Genomic DNA, 17,543 nt, shown 5'->3' with positions numbered 1-17,543 from the left:
ATTCACTGCAAAGCCATAAGAACAGTTTCAAACAGCTTTTGCTAAAATTGCATGTTTCAAAGCTTCTTTGGCAGCCATTTGGTGTTATCTGTCCCGCCTGTAAACGATTCAGTGACCTCATGAGCTCCCAGCTGATCGCCATCACTCCCTCACCCTCCCCTTGCATTCTCCTACACAACACTCCTCTGACTTGCACATATTCCCCGTGTCTGCCTGGGTCTCACCCCCACAACCCAAAGATGTGCAGGGTAGGTGGATTGGCCATGTTAAATTGCCCCATAATTGAAAAAAAATAATTGGGTACTCTAAATTTAAAAAAAACAACACTCCCCTGACTGACAGACCTTGCTATCACACAAATTCCTTTTGTCCAGCCTCCTCATCCAATTTCCATCCCAACGGACAACATTCACACTCAAACTGAATCTAATTGTCGTCTGGATTCCATTCCTTAGTCACACAAAAGGGCCATTTACAGACCTCAAATTGTGCAAATGTGGTCTTAGGCCTTACCTGTCCCACTGTAAAACTGCAGACAGATCAGAGTGGATGGGAAGGTGGAAGGAAAGCCAGCTGGGGAATTTTATGGACCGCCCAGCCCTGAATACAAACCCTCCGAGGGGGAATGTAAGATTCTGCCCATGATCTGCATTGTGCTAACATGGAACACTTATTTCATCTAGTGTCCAGCAATAACTCATGTCTTTCATCTTCCATAGGTCCTTCGCAGGCCCAGCTGTGTTTGGCAGGTCGGTTCGGTGTGGACTTCACTTAGGACATGAGAACATAAGAACTGGGAGCAGGAGTAGGCCATCTGGCCCCTCGAGCCTGCTCTGCCATTCAATGAGATCGTGGCTGATCTTTTGTGGACTCAGCTCCACTTTCCGGCCCGAACACCATAACCCTTAATCCCTTTATTCTTCAAAAAACTATCTATCTTTATCTTAAAAACATTTAATGAAGGAGCCTCCACTGCTTCACTGGGCAAGGAATTCCATAGATTCACAACCCTTTGGGTGAAGAAGTTCCTCCTAAACTCAGTCCTAAATCTACTTCCCCTTATTTTGAGGCTATGCCCCCTAGTTCTGCTTTCACCCGCCAGTGGAAACAACCTGCCCGCATCTATCCTATCTATTCCCTTCATAATCTTATATGTTTCTATAAGACCCCCCTCATCCTTCTAAATTCCAATGAGTACAGTTCCAGTCTACTCAACCTCTCCTCGTAATCCAACCCCTTCAGCTCTGGGATTAACCGAGTGAATCTCCTCTGCACACCCTCCAGTGCCAGTACGTCCTTTCTCAAGTAAGGAGACCAAAACCGAACACAATACTCCAGGTGTCGCCTCACTAACACCTTATACAATTGTAGCATAACCTCCCTAGTCTTAAACTCCATCCCTCTAGCAATGAAGGACAAAATTCCATTTGCCTTCTTAATCACCTGTTGCACCTGTAAACCAACTTTTTGCGACTCAGGCACTAGCACACCCAGGTCTCTCTGTACAGCAGCATGTTTTAATATTTTATCATTTAAATAATAATTCCTTTTGCTGTTATTCCTACCAAAATGGATAACCTCACATTTGTCAACATTGTATTCCATCTGCCAGACCCTAGCCCATTCACTTAGCCTATCCAAATCCCTCTGCAGACTTCCAGTATCCTCTGCATTTTTTGCTTTCCAACTTATCTTAGTGTCGTCTGCAAACTTGGACACATTGCCCTTGGCCCCCAACTCCAAATCATCTATGTAAATTGTGAACAGTTGATGCAGCAATGCGAGAAACAGACCTCTAACACTGTAGAAGATCCAACACGGTTTTATTGAACGATAGAACTAACATACATATTTAACTGTGGGTCGACACTATACTGAACTGACTGGAGACCTTGTACTAGCCTGACCAGACTTACTAGCTACCGCATGGTATTTGCACTGTGTTAGCTCGTGGACTCTGACTGTATCAGTGGCTGGGTCCAGAGAGAGCGGGAAACCTAGTGACCTCTGGCTTTATAGTGGTGGTGTCCTGTCTGGTGATTGGCTGCACTGTGCTGTGTGCTTACTGGTCATCCTGTGTGTCAATCACTGCCTGTCTGCACTTCATTATCTACATGCGTGGATATTATGACAGGCCCCAAGGGAGGTGAGGAGGAAGGAGCCTGAGGAGTCCTCAAAGAAGGACCAGCACTCTGAGGATACACCATCATATAACTCCTGTGCACCCTGCATCAGTGCAATGGTGGGTTCAATATCTCAGAAAGAAAAAATTGTACATGGTGAACAACACTTCACATGTGAACATGAGATGATGCTAGAGACAAGGACAGCAGTGGAGACTGTCCATCAGAGGGTGCAGACACTCAGCGCTGAACCCCAATAGTTATGCAGTATGATGGTTATGCACTGTGAATATGGCCCAGCAAAAAAAACCATAAAAACAGACCATAAATGCTTCTCTAGGTGCACAAAAAAGAGATTTTGGCTAAGACAAATGTGGATCCATTACAGTAGAGTAAGGAAAATTTAGAATGGCGAATAGACAAATGGAAGAGAGCTAAATGATTTCTTTGTGTCTATCTTCACTGGGGAAGGTACAAGGAACCTCCCAGAATTAAAGGTGCAAGGGACTGGAGTGGATGAGGAATTGCTGGAAATTTTTATTAGTAAGACGGTTGCATTGGAGAAATTAATGGGACAGAAAGTTGATAAATCCCTGGGAACTGATGGCCTACATTGCAGAGATAGTTGATGAATTGGTGATCATCTTTCAAAATTCTACAGACTCTGTAATAGTTCCTGCAGACTGAAAGATAGCAAATGCCACCCCACTATTTAAGAAGGGAGGGGAGAGAAAACAGGGATTTACAGACCTATTAGTTTTCCTTCAGTAGGAGGGAAAATGCCAGAATCTATTCTGAAGGACGTGATAAATGGACACTTGGAAAATAATGATATGATTGAGCAGAGTCAACATGGATTTATGAACCATATTTAATGAACTTGTTGGAGTTTTTTGACGGTGTAATTAGCAGAATTGATTAAGGGGAGTCAGTGGACATAGAATACTTGAATTTTCAAAACGTTTTTGATAAAGTCCCCCATAGAGGTTGGTTAGTAATATTAAAGCACATGGAATAGAAGGTAATATACTGAAATGGATTAAGGAATGGTTAAAAGAAAACAGAGAGTAGGAGTAAACGGGTCATTCTCAGATTGGCAGGCTGTGACTAGTGGGGTACTGCAAGGCTCAGGACTTTGGCCCCAGTTGTTCACAATATGCATTAATGATTTGATGTGGGGACCAAATGTAATATTTCTAAGTTTCTGGATGACACAGAACTAGGTGGAAATGTGTGTTGTGAGGAAGTTGCAAAGCAGCTTCAAGTGGATTTGGACAGGCTTTGTGAGTGGACAAGAACATGGCAGATGAAAATAGTGTGGAAAAATGTAAGATTATCCACTTTGTGGTCAGAGGATGTGCAAAGTATTTCTTAAATGGTAAGAGATTATAAAATGAAGGTGTACAGAGGAACCTGGGTGTCCTCGTCAATGAGTCACTGAAGGCTAACATGCAGGTGCAGCAGGCAATTAGGAAAGCTAATGGTATGTTGGCCTTTATCACAAGAGGGTTTGTCTACAGGAGTAGCGAAGCCTTGCTTCAATTGTATAAAACCTTGGTTAGACCGAACCGTGAGTACTGTGTGCAGTTTTTGTCCTCTTACCTTACGAAGGATATTATTACCATAGAGGGAGTGCAACAAAGGTTCACCAGACTGGTTTCTGAGGTGGCAGGACTGTCCAATGAAAAGAGCCTGGGGAAACTGGGCCTGTATTCTCTAGAGTTTCAAAGAATACACTCAGATCCTGTGTGGACTAACTGGCAGGTGTGTTCGCAGATACCTTCAAACCCTCCCTGCTCTGTTCCGAGATTAACACCTACTTCAAGGAGACCACCATCATACGGGTGCCAAAGAAGAGCCAGGCAATGTGCCTCCATGATTAACGCCCGGTGACCTTGCCATTTATCATTGTGAAATGCTTTGAAAGGTTGGTCATGTGACACATCAACTCCATACTCCGAGAATGCTTGATCCACTGCAATTCGCAGACCGCCACAACAGGTCCACAGCAGACACTATCTCCCAGGCCCTTGTCATGTGAGAGTACCTTTAAGACATGGATGTTTACGCAATGTACCTTTAAGAAAACAGTGATGTCAGAGAGTGGGTGGAGCTGAGGTCAGATCAGCCATTTTTCAATTTAGTTTTGCAGTTTTGAAAAAGAGCTGGTGTGTGTCTGTGTGTTTCCAGAGAGCTGCAGTTTGGAGGAAAAGAGCTGGGTGTGTGTCTGTGTTTTGCAGTGAGCTGGATTTGCTGTGATGTCTGCCATGAAAGACTATCTCTGGATCATTTGGGTGATTTAAACTCATAATAGTAAAGCCTTTAACCTGATGTGATTCTGTTTAAAGGTGTCAAGTCTCTTGTAGTTTGAAGGAACATTTTGAGGAATTATTTACTGATGCAATATTTTCTGAGTTATCTTTGAAGTAAGGGGTGTTAAGAGATCCAATGTTTATTTAAGATGTTAAGTTGAGTTCATGAAATAAACATTGTTTTGTGTTTAAAAACCTACATGTCCATAATTGTAATCTCACACCTAGGGAACAAGCCGTGTGCTAGGAAAAGCAACAAATACATTAAAGGGAGAGGTTGGTTGAATTCCATGAAACATTTTGGGGTTCTGAAAACGCCTCGCCCATAACAATTGGGGGCTCGTCCGGGATAAAAGTCTATCTATTGGATTGGCTTTTGAGAACTTAAAGACAGTGAAGGATTGTTGCTTTTCCGGTGTGGTATTTTCGTTTAAGTGGGGAGAATGTTGTGAACAATGGCTCTTTCAGAGGCTCAGAAGTTTTTTGGGGAGGATAATGTCAAAAGTAGTATTTTACGGACAGAAACGAAAAGCAGATTGTTATGATTTGGCAAGAACATTACAGTTAACATTATCTGACAAAATGCGAAAAGATGAGGTAATTATGGCTGGTGGTTAAGCATTTAAAGTTGCATGAGATTGAGTTTGACTCATTGGAAATGGCAAAAATTCAGTTGCAAATTAAACAAATGGAACATGAGAAAGAATTAAAGCGGCTTGAATATGAGAGTGAGAAAGGGGAAAAAGAAAGAGAAAGAGAGAGAGAGGAAAAAGAAAAGGAGAGAGAAGAAAGGCGAAAAGAAAGAATAGCCCTAGCAGAACAAAAAGAAAAAGAAAGGGAGATACAGATCAAGGAAAAAGATAAAGAGAGGGAGTTTGAACTTCAGAAAACGGCCATGAAACATGACAATCAGTTCAAATTGGCAGACGTAAAGGGAAACGTACAGTTGGATGATAGTGATGAGGATAGTGAGAAAGAGCGTCATAGTCGAAGGCTTGGTGGGAATCTATTTAAATATGTCCAAGCATTGCCAAGGTTTGACGAGAAGGAAGTGGAAGCCTTTTTCATTTCATTTGAGACGGTGGCTAAACAAATGAAATGGCCACAGGACATGTGGGTGTTACTGATTCAAACAAAGTTGGTAGGTAGAGCTAATGAAGTGTGTGCATCATTACCGGAGGAGGTATCTGGAAGGTATGAGGAGGTGAAGAAATCCATCTTAAATGCATATTAGCTAGTGCCTGAAGCTTACAGACAAAGTTTTAGAAATTTAAGGAAAGAATTTGGTCAAACATACATGGGGCGGGATTCTCCGATATCGGCGCGATGTCCGCCGACCGGCGCCAAAAACGGCGCAAATCAGTCCGGCATCGCGCCGGCCCAAAGGTGCGGAATCCTCCGCATCTTGACCGGCCAAGCCCTAACCTTGAGGGGCTAGGCCCGCGCCGGACTGATTTCCGCCCCGCCAGCTGGTGGGAAAGGCCTTTGGTGCCCCGCCAGCTGGCGCGGAAATGACATTGCCGGGCGGCGCATGCGCGGGAGCGTCAGCGGCCGCTCATGGCATCCCCGCGCATGCGCAGTGGAGGGAGTCTCTTCCGCCTCCGCCATGGTGGAGACCGTGGCGAAGGCGGAAGGAAAAGAGTGCCCCCATGGCACAGGCCCGCCCACAGATCGGTGGGCCCCGATCGTGGGCCAGGCCACCGTGGGGGCCCCCCTGGGGCCAGATCGCCCAGCGCCCCCCAGGACCCCGGAGCCCGCCCGCGCCGCCGTGTCCCGCCGTCCCAAAGGTGGTTCAATCCACGCCGGCTGGCGTGGGTTGACAGCGGCGGGACTTCGGCCCATCGCGGACTGGTGAATCGATGGGGGGGGGGGGCCCGCCAACCGGCGTGGCGCGATTCCCGCCCCCGCCGAATATCCGGTGCCGGAGAATTCAGCAACCGGCGGGTCGGGATTCACGCCAGCCCCTGCCGATTCTCCGACCCGGTGGGAGGGTCGGAGAATCGCGCCCATGGAGTTTGAAAGGCTCAAACAGAGTAATTTTGATAGGTAGATAAGGGCTTTGAAAATAGACCAAACGTAAGAAGCTCTCAGAGAATGTATACTTTTGGAGGAGTTTAAAAATTCAATTCCTGATTTGGTGAGAACTCATGTGGAAGAACAGAGGGTTAAAACTGCGAGATTAGCAGCGGAAATGGCAGATGATTATGAATTAGCTCATAAATCAAAGATTGGTTTCCGACATCAGTTTCAGCCGGTGAGGGATAGCAACTGGGGACATGAGAAATACTCAAGTGGTAAAGGTAAAGGTGATCTGATGGGAGATAATAAGGACAGTGTACCTCAGGTTAAAAAAGAAATCCAGGAGGGTGGAAAAGAAATGAAAAGTTTCTCAGATGTTTTCACTGTAATAAACTAGGCCATGTAAAGTCAGTGTTGGTGGTTGAAGAAAAGCACTGGGAAGGCTGATGTAGTAAAACAGGTTCAGACAGTAGGGTTTGTTAGAGTGGTAAAGGAAAGCCCAAGTGAAGCAAAGGAGGTGCAAACGCTTGTACAGCCTAATCAAGAGGTGATTGGTAAGAAGGTGCCAGATGTCTTTAAAGAATTTAATTGCATGGGTAAAGTTTACTCATGTGTATCAAGAGGAGCAGGTAAAGAAGTCACAATTTTAAGAGATACAGGGGCTAGTCAATCTTTAATGGTAAGAGATGAGGAATTATGTAGTTTGGGAAGAATGTTGCCAGAAACATTGGATTGTAGTTTTAGGGTAAGGGAGAATGAGAGTATAGAGGTCAGGAGCACAGATTTGACATCGCAGGAGGGGGCCAGTGTTCAGGTAGGTGGTTTGAAGTGTGTCTACTTCAATGCCAGGAGTATACGAAACAAGGTAGGGGAACTGGCAGCGTGGGTTGGTCCCTGGGACTTCGATGTTGTGGCCATTTCGGAGACATGGATAGAGCAGGGACAGGAATGGATGTTGCAGGTTCCGGGGTTTAGGTGTTTTAGTAAGCTCAGAGAAGGAGGCAAAAGAGGGGGAGGTGTGGCACTGCTAGTCAAGAGCAGTATTACGGTGGCGGAGAGGATGCTAGATGGGGACTCTTCTGCCGAGGTAGTATGGGCTGAAGTTAGAAACAGGAAAGGAGAGGTCACCCTGTTGGGAGTTTTTTATAGGCCTCCTAATAGTTCTAGGGATGTAGAGGAAAGGATGGCGAAGATGATTCTGGATATGAGCGAAAGTAACAGGGTAGTTATTATGGGAGATTTTAACTTTCCAAATATTGACTGGAAAAGATATAGTTCGAGTACAATAGATGGGTCGTTTTTTGTACAGTGTGTGCAGGAGGGTTTCCTGAAACAATATGTTGACAGGCCAACAAGAGGCGAGGCCACGTTGGATTTGGTTTTGGGTAATGAACCAGGCCAGGTGTTGGATTTGGAGGTAGGAGAGCACTTTGGGGACAGTGACCACAATTCGGTGACGTTTACGTTAATGATGGAAAGGGATAAGTATACACCGCAGGGCAAGAGTTATAGCTGGGGGAAGGGCAATTATGATGCCATTCAACGTGACTTGAGGGGGATAAGGTGGAGAAGTAGGCTGCAAGTGTTGGGCACACTGGATAAGTGGGGCTTGTTCAAGGATCAGCTACTGCGTGTTCTTGATAAGTATGTACCGGTCAGACAGGGAGGAAGGCGTCGAGCGAGGGAACCGTGGTTTACCAAGGAAGTGGAATCTCTTGTTAAGAGGAAGAAGGAGGCCTATGTGAAGATGAAGTGTGAAGTTTCGGTTGGGGCGATGGATAGTTACAAGGTAGCGAGGAAGGATCTAAAGAGAGAGCTAAGACGAGCAAGGAGGGGACATGAGAAGTATTTGGCAGGAAGGATCAAGGAAAACCCAAAAGCTTTCTATAGGTATGTCAGGAATAAGCGAATGACTAGGGAAAGAGTAGGACCAGTCAAGGACAGGGATGGGAAATTGTGTGTGGAGTCTGAAGAGATAGGCGAGATACTAAATGAATATTTTTCGTCAGTATTCACTCAGGAAAAAGATAATGTTGTGGAGGAGAATGCTGAGCCCCAGGCTAATAGAATGGATGGCATTGAGGTACGTAGGGAAGAGGTGTTGGCAATTCTGGACAGGCTGAAAATAGTTAAGTCCCCGGGACCTGATGGGATTTATCCTAGGATTCTATGGGAGGCCAGGGAAGAGATTGCTGGACCTTTGGCTTTGATTTTTATGTCATCATTGGCTACAGGAATAGTGCCAGAGGACTGGAGGACAGCAAATGTGGTCCCTTTGTTCAAAAAGGGGAGCAGAGACAACCCCGGCAACTATAGGCCGGTGAGCCTCACGTCTGTAGTGGGTAAAGTCTTGGAGGGGATTATAAGAGACAAGATTTATAATCATCTAGATAGGAATAATATGATCAGGGATAGTCAGCATGGCTTTGTGAAGGGTAGGTCATGCCTCACAAACCTTATTGAGTTCTTTGAGAAGGTGACTGAACAGGTAGACGAGGGTAGAGCAGTTGATGTGGTGTATATGGATTTCAGCAAAGCGTTTGATAAGGTTCCCCACGGTAGGCTATTGCAAAAAATACGGAGGCTGGGGATTGAGGGTGATTTAGAGATGTGGATCAGAAATTGGCTAGCTGAAAGAAGACAGAGGGTGGTGGTTGATGGGAAATGTTCAGAATGGAGTACAGTCACAAGTGGAGTACCGCAAGGATCTGTTCTGGGGCCGTTGCTGTTTGTCATTTTTATCAATGACCTAGAGGAAGGCGCAGAAGGGTGGGTGAGTAAATTTGCAGACGATACTAAAGTCGGTGGTGTTGTCGATAGTGTGGAAGGATGTAGCAGATTACAGAGGGATATAGATAAGCTGCAGAGCTGGGCCGAGAGGTGGCAAATGGAGTTTAATGTAGAGAAGTGTGAGGTGATTCACTTTGGAAGGAATAACAGGAATGCGGAATATTTGGCTAATGGTAAAGTTCTTGAAAGTGTGGATGAGCAGAGGGATCTAGGTGTCCATGTACATAGATCCCTGAAAGTTGCCACCCAGGTTGATAGGGTTGTGAAGAAGGCCTATGGAGTGTTGGCCTTTATTGGTAGAGGGATTGAGTTCCGGAGTCGGGAGGTCATGTTGCAGCTGTACAGAACTCTGGTACGGCCGCATTTGGAGTATTGCGTACAGTTCTGGTCACCGCATTATAGGAAGGACGTGGAGGCTTTGGAGCGGGTGCAGAGGAGATTTACCAGGATGTTGCCTGGTATGGAGGGAAAATCTTATGAGGAAAGGCTGATGGACTTGAGGTTGTTTTCGTTGGAGAGAAGAAGGTTAAGAGGAGACTTAATAGAGGCATACAAAATGATCAGGGGGTTGGATAGGGTGGACAGTGAGAGCCTTCTCCCGCGGATGGATATGGCTGGCACGAGGGGACATAACTTTAAACTGAGGGGTAATAGATATAGGACAGAGGTCAGAGGTAGGTTCTTTACGCAAAGAGTAGTGAGGCCGTGGAATGCCCTACCTGCTACAGTGGTGAACTCGCCAACATTGAGGGCATTTAAAAGTTTATTGGATAAACATATGGATGATAATGGCATAGTGTAGGTTGGATGGCTTTTGTTTCGGTGCAACATCGTGGGCCGAAGGGCCTGTACTGCGCTGTATTGTTCTATGTTCTATGTTCTATTAAACGGTGGCGATATGTGGAATTCAGGGTGAGAGGAGTAGCGTTCCATTCTATAAGGTAAGGTTGGAAAGTCCAGTGAAGAGTGGTGAGGTGGTAGTAGGAGTAATAGATAAACTATTTTGTCCAGGAATACAGTTTATCTTGGGTAATGATATAGCTCGATTGCAGGTGGGAGTGATGCCTACTGTGGTTGATAAGCCAGTGGAAAATCAGACAACTGAAGGGTTGAAGGACGAATATCCTGGGATTTTTCCGAATTGTGTAGTAACAAGGTCGCAAAGTCACAGGTTAAGACAAGAGGAGAAATCAAAGAGCGAAGATGAAGTTGAAGTGCAATCATCAGAAACGATTTTTGATCAGATGGTTGAAAAAGAACAAGAACAGGTGGAGGATGAGGTAGATATTTTTAGTTCAGGAAAATTTGTGGAGTTACAGCAGAAATATGTAGAAATAAAATGGATATATCAGAAAGCATACACGGAGGAGGAATCTGAGAGTACACCAGAGTGTTATTACCGTAAAAATTATGTCTTGATGAGAAAATGGAGACCTGTACATATGCAGGCGGATGAAAAGTGGGCAGAAGTTTATCAAGTAGGGTAGGGTAGGTAGGGTATAGAAAGGAGGTGTTGCGAGTTGCACATGAGGTACCAGTGGGAGGTCATTTGGGAAGAAGGAAAACTCAAGCTAAAATCCAGAAACACCTTTATTGGCCTGGACTACATAAAGATGTAGTTAAATTTTGTCAATCATGTCACACATGTCAAGTGATAGGGAAACCTCAAGCAGTGATAAAACCAGCGCCCTTAATACCCATTCCAGCATTTGAGGAACCTTTTACAAGGGTCATAATTGATTGTGTAGGACCGCTTCCTAAAACAAAAAGTGGGGATCAATATCTTTTGACTATAATGGATGTGTCTACTTGGTTTCCAGAGAACATTACAGTATGTAATATTACAACTAAAAGGATTGTGGAGGAGTTACTTAAATTCTTTACTAGATCTGTACTACCCACAGAAATTCAATCGGATCACGGATCAAATTTTACTTCAAAGTTATTCAAAGAAGTTATGGATAGCTTAGGAATAAAACAATTTAAATCAACTGCGTACCATCCAGAATCGTAGGGAGCGTTAGAAAGGTGGCATCAGACATTAAAGACAATGTTGAGGGCGTATTGTCAAGATTATCCAGAGGATTGGGATAAAGGAATCCCATTCGTATTGTTTGCGATTAGGGATGCACTTAATGAGTCTCCCAAATTTAGTCCTTTTGAACTAACTTTTGGTCATGAGGTAAGAGGACCACTTAAATTGATTAAGGAAAAATTGTTGGGTGAGAAATCGGAAATTACACTATTGGATTACGTGTCAAATTTTAGGGAACAATTAAATAGAGCAGGTGAATTGGCTAGACAACATTTGAAAGTTGCACAAATTGTGATGAAACGGGTAGCGGACAAGAAATCCAAAGTTCGTAGTTTTGCCAGTGGGGATAAAGTTTTAGTGTTGTTACCAGTGGTAGGGGGGCCTTTAAAAGCTAGGTTTTGTGGACCATATCAGATTGAAAGGAAATTAAGTGAGGTAAATCATGTGGTAAAAACACCAGATAGAAGGAAGACTCACCGAGTGTGTCAAGTGAATATGCTTAAAAGGTGCTTTGAAAGGGAAGGAGAGAACAAGGAGGTTTTAATGATTCTAACTTAAATTGATGAACCAAATTCAGATGACTGTGAATTTGACATACCTCAAATTAAATTGGAAAATTAGGATGTTCTTAAAAATTGGGATGAATTGTTAAGTTATCTTCCAAAGGAAAAACGAACTGACCTGAAAAAGTTATTGATATCACATGGGCAAGTTTGTAGAAATAAATTGGGAAGCACTAAAATGGCGATACATGATGTAGATGTGGGAAATGCTGTTCCTATCAAACAAAATCCATATAGACTTAATCCTTTAAAATTGGCACAGGTTAACAGAGATATTGAGAGTATGCTGAAGAATGGCATAATTGAAGTGGGTTGCAGCCAATGGAGCTCACCCATAGTGATGGTACCTAGACCAGATGGTACCCAACAGTTGTGTGTGGACTATCGAAAGGTGAATGCAGTTACAAGAACAGACTCTTATCCTGTCTCATCATTGAAGGATTGCATGGAGAAAGTGGGACAATCTGCTTTTATTTCCAACTTCCAGACATGGAAAGAACATTTAAACCATCGTATGGAGTTCTTCGATCGACTTCAGGTGGCGGGTTTGGTGATGAACCTAGCCGAAAGTGAATTTGGAGAAGCCCGAATCACTTTCCTTGAGGAGTTTCCGATACCCTCAAGACGAAGGGAGGCAATGTGATCTCTTAACATGAATGAATTTGATCGAACCTTTGTGCATAAGTTTTGTGGCGTGATTGCTCCACTGATGGACTTGCTAAAGAAACCTAAAAAATTTCAATGGACAGCGGACTTTCAACAGGCATTTGACTGCCTGAAAGCTGTGATCACCAATGCTCCTGTACTGGTGAATTGCGAGGGACTCTGTGGTCAGATTGAACTAAAGTATCTGATTCTAAAGAGAAATGCCGAGGCGTAGAGAAATGGATGGATCGTGCAGAGACCTTCTTGTTCAAAGAGACTGTCAATCGAGAAAGATTTTGGTTGGAGGAAGAAGAACAAAGAAAAATGGGCTATGTTATTATACCTGTTTGAGTGTGTTGTTTTCTTTAAATGAAAATGTATATTTACTCTGTACATTTCTAAGTGGATGGTGCAAAAGTGAAAAATGAAACCATCTTGAAGTTGATGGTTTATTTTTTTTTCTTGGGGGAAGGTGTCATGTGAGAGTGCCTTTCAGACATGGATGTTTAAGCAATGTACCTTTAAGAAAACAGTGATGTCAGAGAGTGGGTGGAGCAGAGGTCAGATCAGCCATTTTGCAGTTTAGTTTTGCAGTTTTGAAAAAGAGCTGGTGTGTGCCTGTGTGTTTCCAGAGAGCTGCAGTTTGGAGGAAAAGAGCTGGGTGTGTGTCTGTGTTTTGCAGTTAGCTGGATTTGCTGTGATGTCTGCTATGAAAGACTATCTCTGGATCATTTGGGTGATTTAAACTCATAATAGTAAAGCCTTTAACCTGATGTGATTCTGTTTAAAGGTGGTAAGTCTCTTGTAAGTTTGAAGGAACATTTTGAGGAATTATTTACTGTTGCAATATTTTTTGAGTTATCTTTGAAGTAAGGGGTGTTAAGAGATCCAATGTTTATTTAAGATGTTAAGTTGTGTTCATGGAATAAACAGTGTTTTGTGTTTAAAAACCCACGTGTCCATAATTGTAATCCCACTCCTAGGGAACAAGCCGTGTGCTAGGAAAAGCAATAAATACATTAAAGGGGGAGGTTGGTTGAACTCCATGATACATTTTGGGGTTCTGAAAATGCCTCACCCATAACACCCTACACTCATCCCTAGAGCATCTCAACAACAAGGACTCCTACGTCAGACTCCAGCTCTGCCTTCCACACCATAATCCCAACCAAGCTCATATAAATACTCCAAAACCTAGAAGTTGGCTCCTCCCTCTGCAACTGGATTCTCGACTTCCTGACCAATAGACCATAATCAGTAAGGATACCCAACAACACCTCCTCCATGTTAGTCCTCAATACCAGGTAATTATGCAAGGCTGCATAATTACCCCCTATTATATTCCCCAGGTACACACGATTGTGTGGCAAAATATCTATCTACAAGCTTGCTAATGACATGTCTGTATGGGTCGGATCTCAAACAATGATGAGTCTGAGTACAGAACGGATATAGAGAACCTCGTGGCGTGGTGTAACGACAACAATCTCTCTCAAAGTCAGAAAAACGAAGGAGCTGGTCATGGACTTCAGGAAGCAAAGTATTGTACACATTCCTGTCTGCATCTGTGGTGCTGAGTTGGAGATGGTTGACAGCTTCAAATTCCTAGGTGTGCACATCCCCAATAATCTGTCCTGGCCACCCAGATTGATGCTACGGCCAAGAAAGCACAACAGCGCCTATACTTCCTCAGGAAACGAATGAAATTCAGCAAGTCCACATTAACTCTTACCAATTTTTTTTGATGCACCATAGAAAGCATCCATCTGGCTGCATCACATCCTGGTATGCCAACTGCTCAGCCCAAGGCCGTAAGAAACTACAGAGAGTCGTGAACACAGCCCGGTCCATCACGCAAACCAGCCTCCCATTCATTGACTCTGTCTACACCTCCTGCTGCATTGGGAAAGTGGGCAGCATAATCAAAGACCCCTCCCACCCGGGTTATTGTCTCTTTCAACCTCTTCCATCGGGCAGGAAATACAAAAGTCGGAGAACACGCACTAATAGATTCAAAAATAGCATCTTTCCTGCTATTACCAGACTCCTGAATAAGATCAAAAGAACATAAGAACTAGGAGCAGGAGTTGGCCATCTGGCCCCTCAGGCTTGCTCCGCCCTTGAATAAGATCATGGCTGATCTTTTTGTGGACTCAGCTCCACTTACCCTGCCCGCTCACCGTAGCCTTTTATTCCTTTACTGTTCAAAAATCTATGTATCTTTGCCTTAAAAACATTTAATGAGGTAGCCTCACCTGCTTCACTGGGCAGGGAATTCCATAGATTCACAACCCTTTGGGTGAAGAAATTCCTCCCAAGCTCAGTCCTAAATCTACTTCCCCTTATTTATTTATTTTTATTTAAAAAAATAAATTTAGAGTACCCAATTATTTATTTTGTTTTCCAATTAAGGGGCAATTTAACATGGCCAATCCACCTAACCTGCACATCTTTGGGTTGTGGGGGTGAAGCCCACGCAGACATGGGGAGAATGTGCAAATTCCACACGGACAGTGACCCAGGGCTGGGATTCGAACCTGGGTCCTAAGCGCTGTAGTCACAGTGCTAACCACTGCACCACCATGCTGCCCTGACTTCCGCTTATTTTGAGGCTATGCCCCCTAGTTCTGCTTTCACCCGCCAGTGGAAACAATCTCCCTGCATCTATCCTATCTATTACCTTCATAGTTTTATATGTTTCTATAAGATCCCCCCACATCCTTCTAAATTCCAACGAGTACAGTCCCAGTCTACTCAACCTCTCCGCATAATCCAACCCCCTCAACTCTGGGATTAACCTAGTGAATCTCCTCTGCACACCCTCCAGCGCCAGGACCTCCTTTCTCAGGTAAGGAGACCAAAACTGAACACAATTGTCCAGGTGCGGCCTCACTAACACCTTATCCAGTTGCAGCATAACCTCCCTAGTCTTAAACTCCATCCCTCTAGCAATGAAGGACAAAACTCCATTCACCTTCTTAATCACCTTTTGCACCTGTAAACCAACTTTTTGGGACTCATGCACTAGGACACCCAGGTCCCTCTGTACAGCAGCATGTTTTAATATTTTATCATTTAAATAATAATCCCTTTTGCTGTTACCCCTACCGAAATAGATATCCTCACATTTGTCAACATTCCCCTGTCTTTTCCCTCTACCAGGTCTCATGTAGCTTGCTCTTCGGTTGGCAACAGAACATGCTGTTTTCAGAAACTATCTTGTCAACATTCTGTGAACTCTTCATTTTTGATACCTTTAGCCATTTGTTTTTCTCTGTCTATATGTAGATTGAAATCCCCCATGATTATCACGGTACTTTTCTGACAAGCTCATCCCTCTCTAATGTGATAATACCATCATTAATTAACTGAGCCATCCCTCCACCTTTTCTTATCTTTCTATCCTTCCTAAATGTCACGTATCCTTCAACATTCAGTTCCCAATCTCTGTGATCATGTCTCTGTAATGGCTATCAGATCATACTTACTCATTTCCATTTTTGTTATCAGTTCATCTTTTCACTTTAGACTCCTATGTGCTTTTAGATGCAAAACCTTTAGTTTTGTCCTGTTATTATATTTGTAACTTCTAGACTTGTGTCTTGAAGTGGTCTGAGATTTGTACTCTGTCCCTTCCTCACATGGTCTGTTTATCATTTTGCATTTTAATGCCTTTCTCTCTTGCCTTTACTCCATTTCTCGATTTTCCACATCTTCACAACTTTGATCCCTTTCCCCCCCACTGTTAGTTAAAAACCCTCTCTATTTCCCTAGTTATGCGGCCGCTAGAACAGAAGCCACAGCATGGGGCTTCTTATGTTCTAGCGCGGTAGCATAGTGGTTAGCACAATTGCTTCACAGCTCCAGGGTCCTAGGTTCGATTCCTGGCTTGGGTCACTGTCAGTGCGGAGTCTGCACGTTCTCCCCGTGTGTGCGTGGGTTTCCTCCGGGTGCTCTGGTTTCCTCCCACAGTCAAAAGATGTGCAGGTTAGGTGGATTGGTCATGCTAAATTGCCCTTCATGTCCAAAATTGCCCTCAGTGTTGGGTGGGGTTACTGGGTTATGTGGATAGGGTGGAGGTGTGGTTTTGGGTAGGGTGCTCTTTCCAAGAGCCGGTGCAGACTCGATGGGCCGAATGGCCTCCTTCTGTAAATTCTATGTAATCTATGGTTCAGGTGTAGATCACACCAGAACCCCGCCTCCATATCCTCTCCCAACTCTTCCTCTCACTTTGCTTTGATCCCTTCCAGTGGTGCCCTCTCCTCTTCCAAAATAACTCCGTAAACCGCCGACACTACCCCCTTCTCCAGTCCCCCTGTCGTCAGCACCTCCTCCAGCAATGTGGAGGCCGGCTCCACGGGGAAGCTCCGTATCTCCTTTCTGGCAAAATTTCGAACCTGCATGTATCTAAACATTTCCCTCTGCACCAGCCCATACTTCGCTTCCAGCTCCTTCAATCCTGCAAACCGAGCCCTAAGGAACAAATCTTTTAGTGTCTTAATCTCCTTCTCCTCCCATTTCCGAAAATTTCCATCCCACTTCCCTGGCTCAAATCTGTGGCTCAAACAAGTTAGTTAAAAAGATTTGTCCTGAATAAATGCATGCAAAATTTCCTTAATTAACGCATATTTGTCCAAGTAAGCATTAATCTTGTCCTGACTAATAATAATTATCGCTTATTGTCACAAGTAGGCTTCAATGAAGTTACTGTGAAAAGCCCCTAGTCACCACTGAGATGTACCAGCTGAGTTTTAATTGACTTTGTGAAACTGGATCAGTCCAGACGTGTTTCAAATGTGCATGAGCATGCTTCTGACAGGCAGCATGCCAGAATCTATCCGGAAATACCTTTTCAACAACGGAAGAGAGAAGGTGAAGGAAATCAGAAATTGACAGATAATTTCACTTTTTAATGTGAACCACAAAATTCGGCCAAAGATCACGACCAATCAGGTCAAGTTTGCTCTGGAGTTGATCCACCCGATTCAGACCTTTATTGTACCTGGGAGGAAGATCTCTATACCTGAGTAGTGCAACACTATGTGTGGGACAGGGT

The sequence above is a fragment of the Scyliorhinus torazame genome, chromosome 3 (assembly GCF_047496885.1).
Source record: "Scyliorhinus torazame isolate Kashiwa2021f chromosome 3, sScyTor2.1, whole genome shotgun sequence".
NCBI classification, from domain to species: domain Eukaryota; kingdom Metazoa; phylum Chordata; class Chondrichthyes; order Carcharhiniformes; family Scyliorhinidae; genus Scyliorhinus; species Scyliorhinus torazame.
This window is presented reverse-complemented; position numbering follows the sequence as displayed.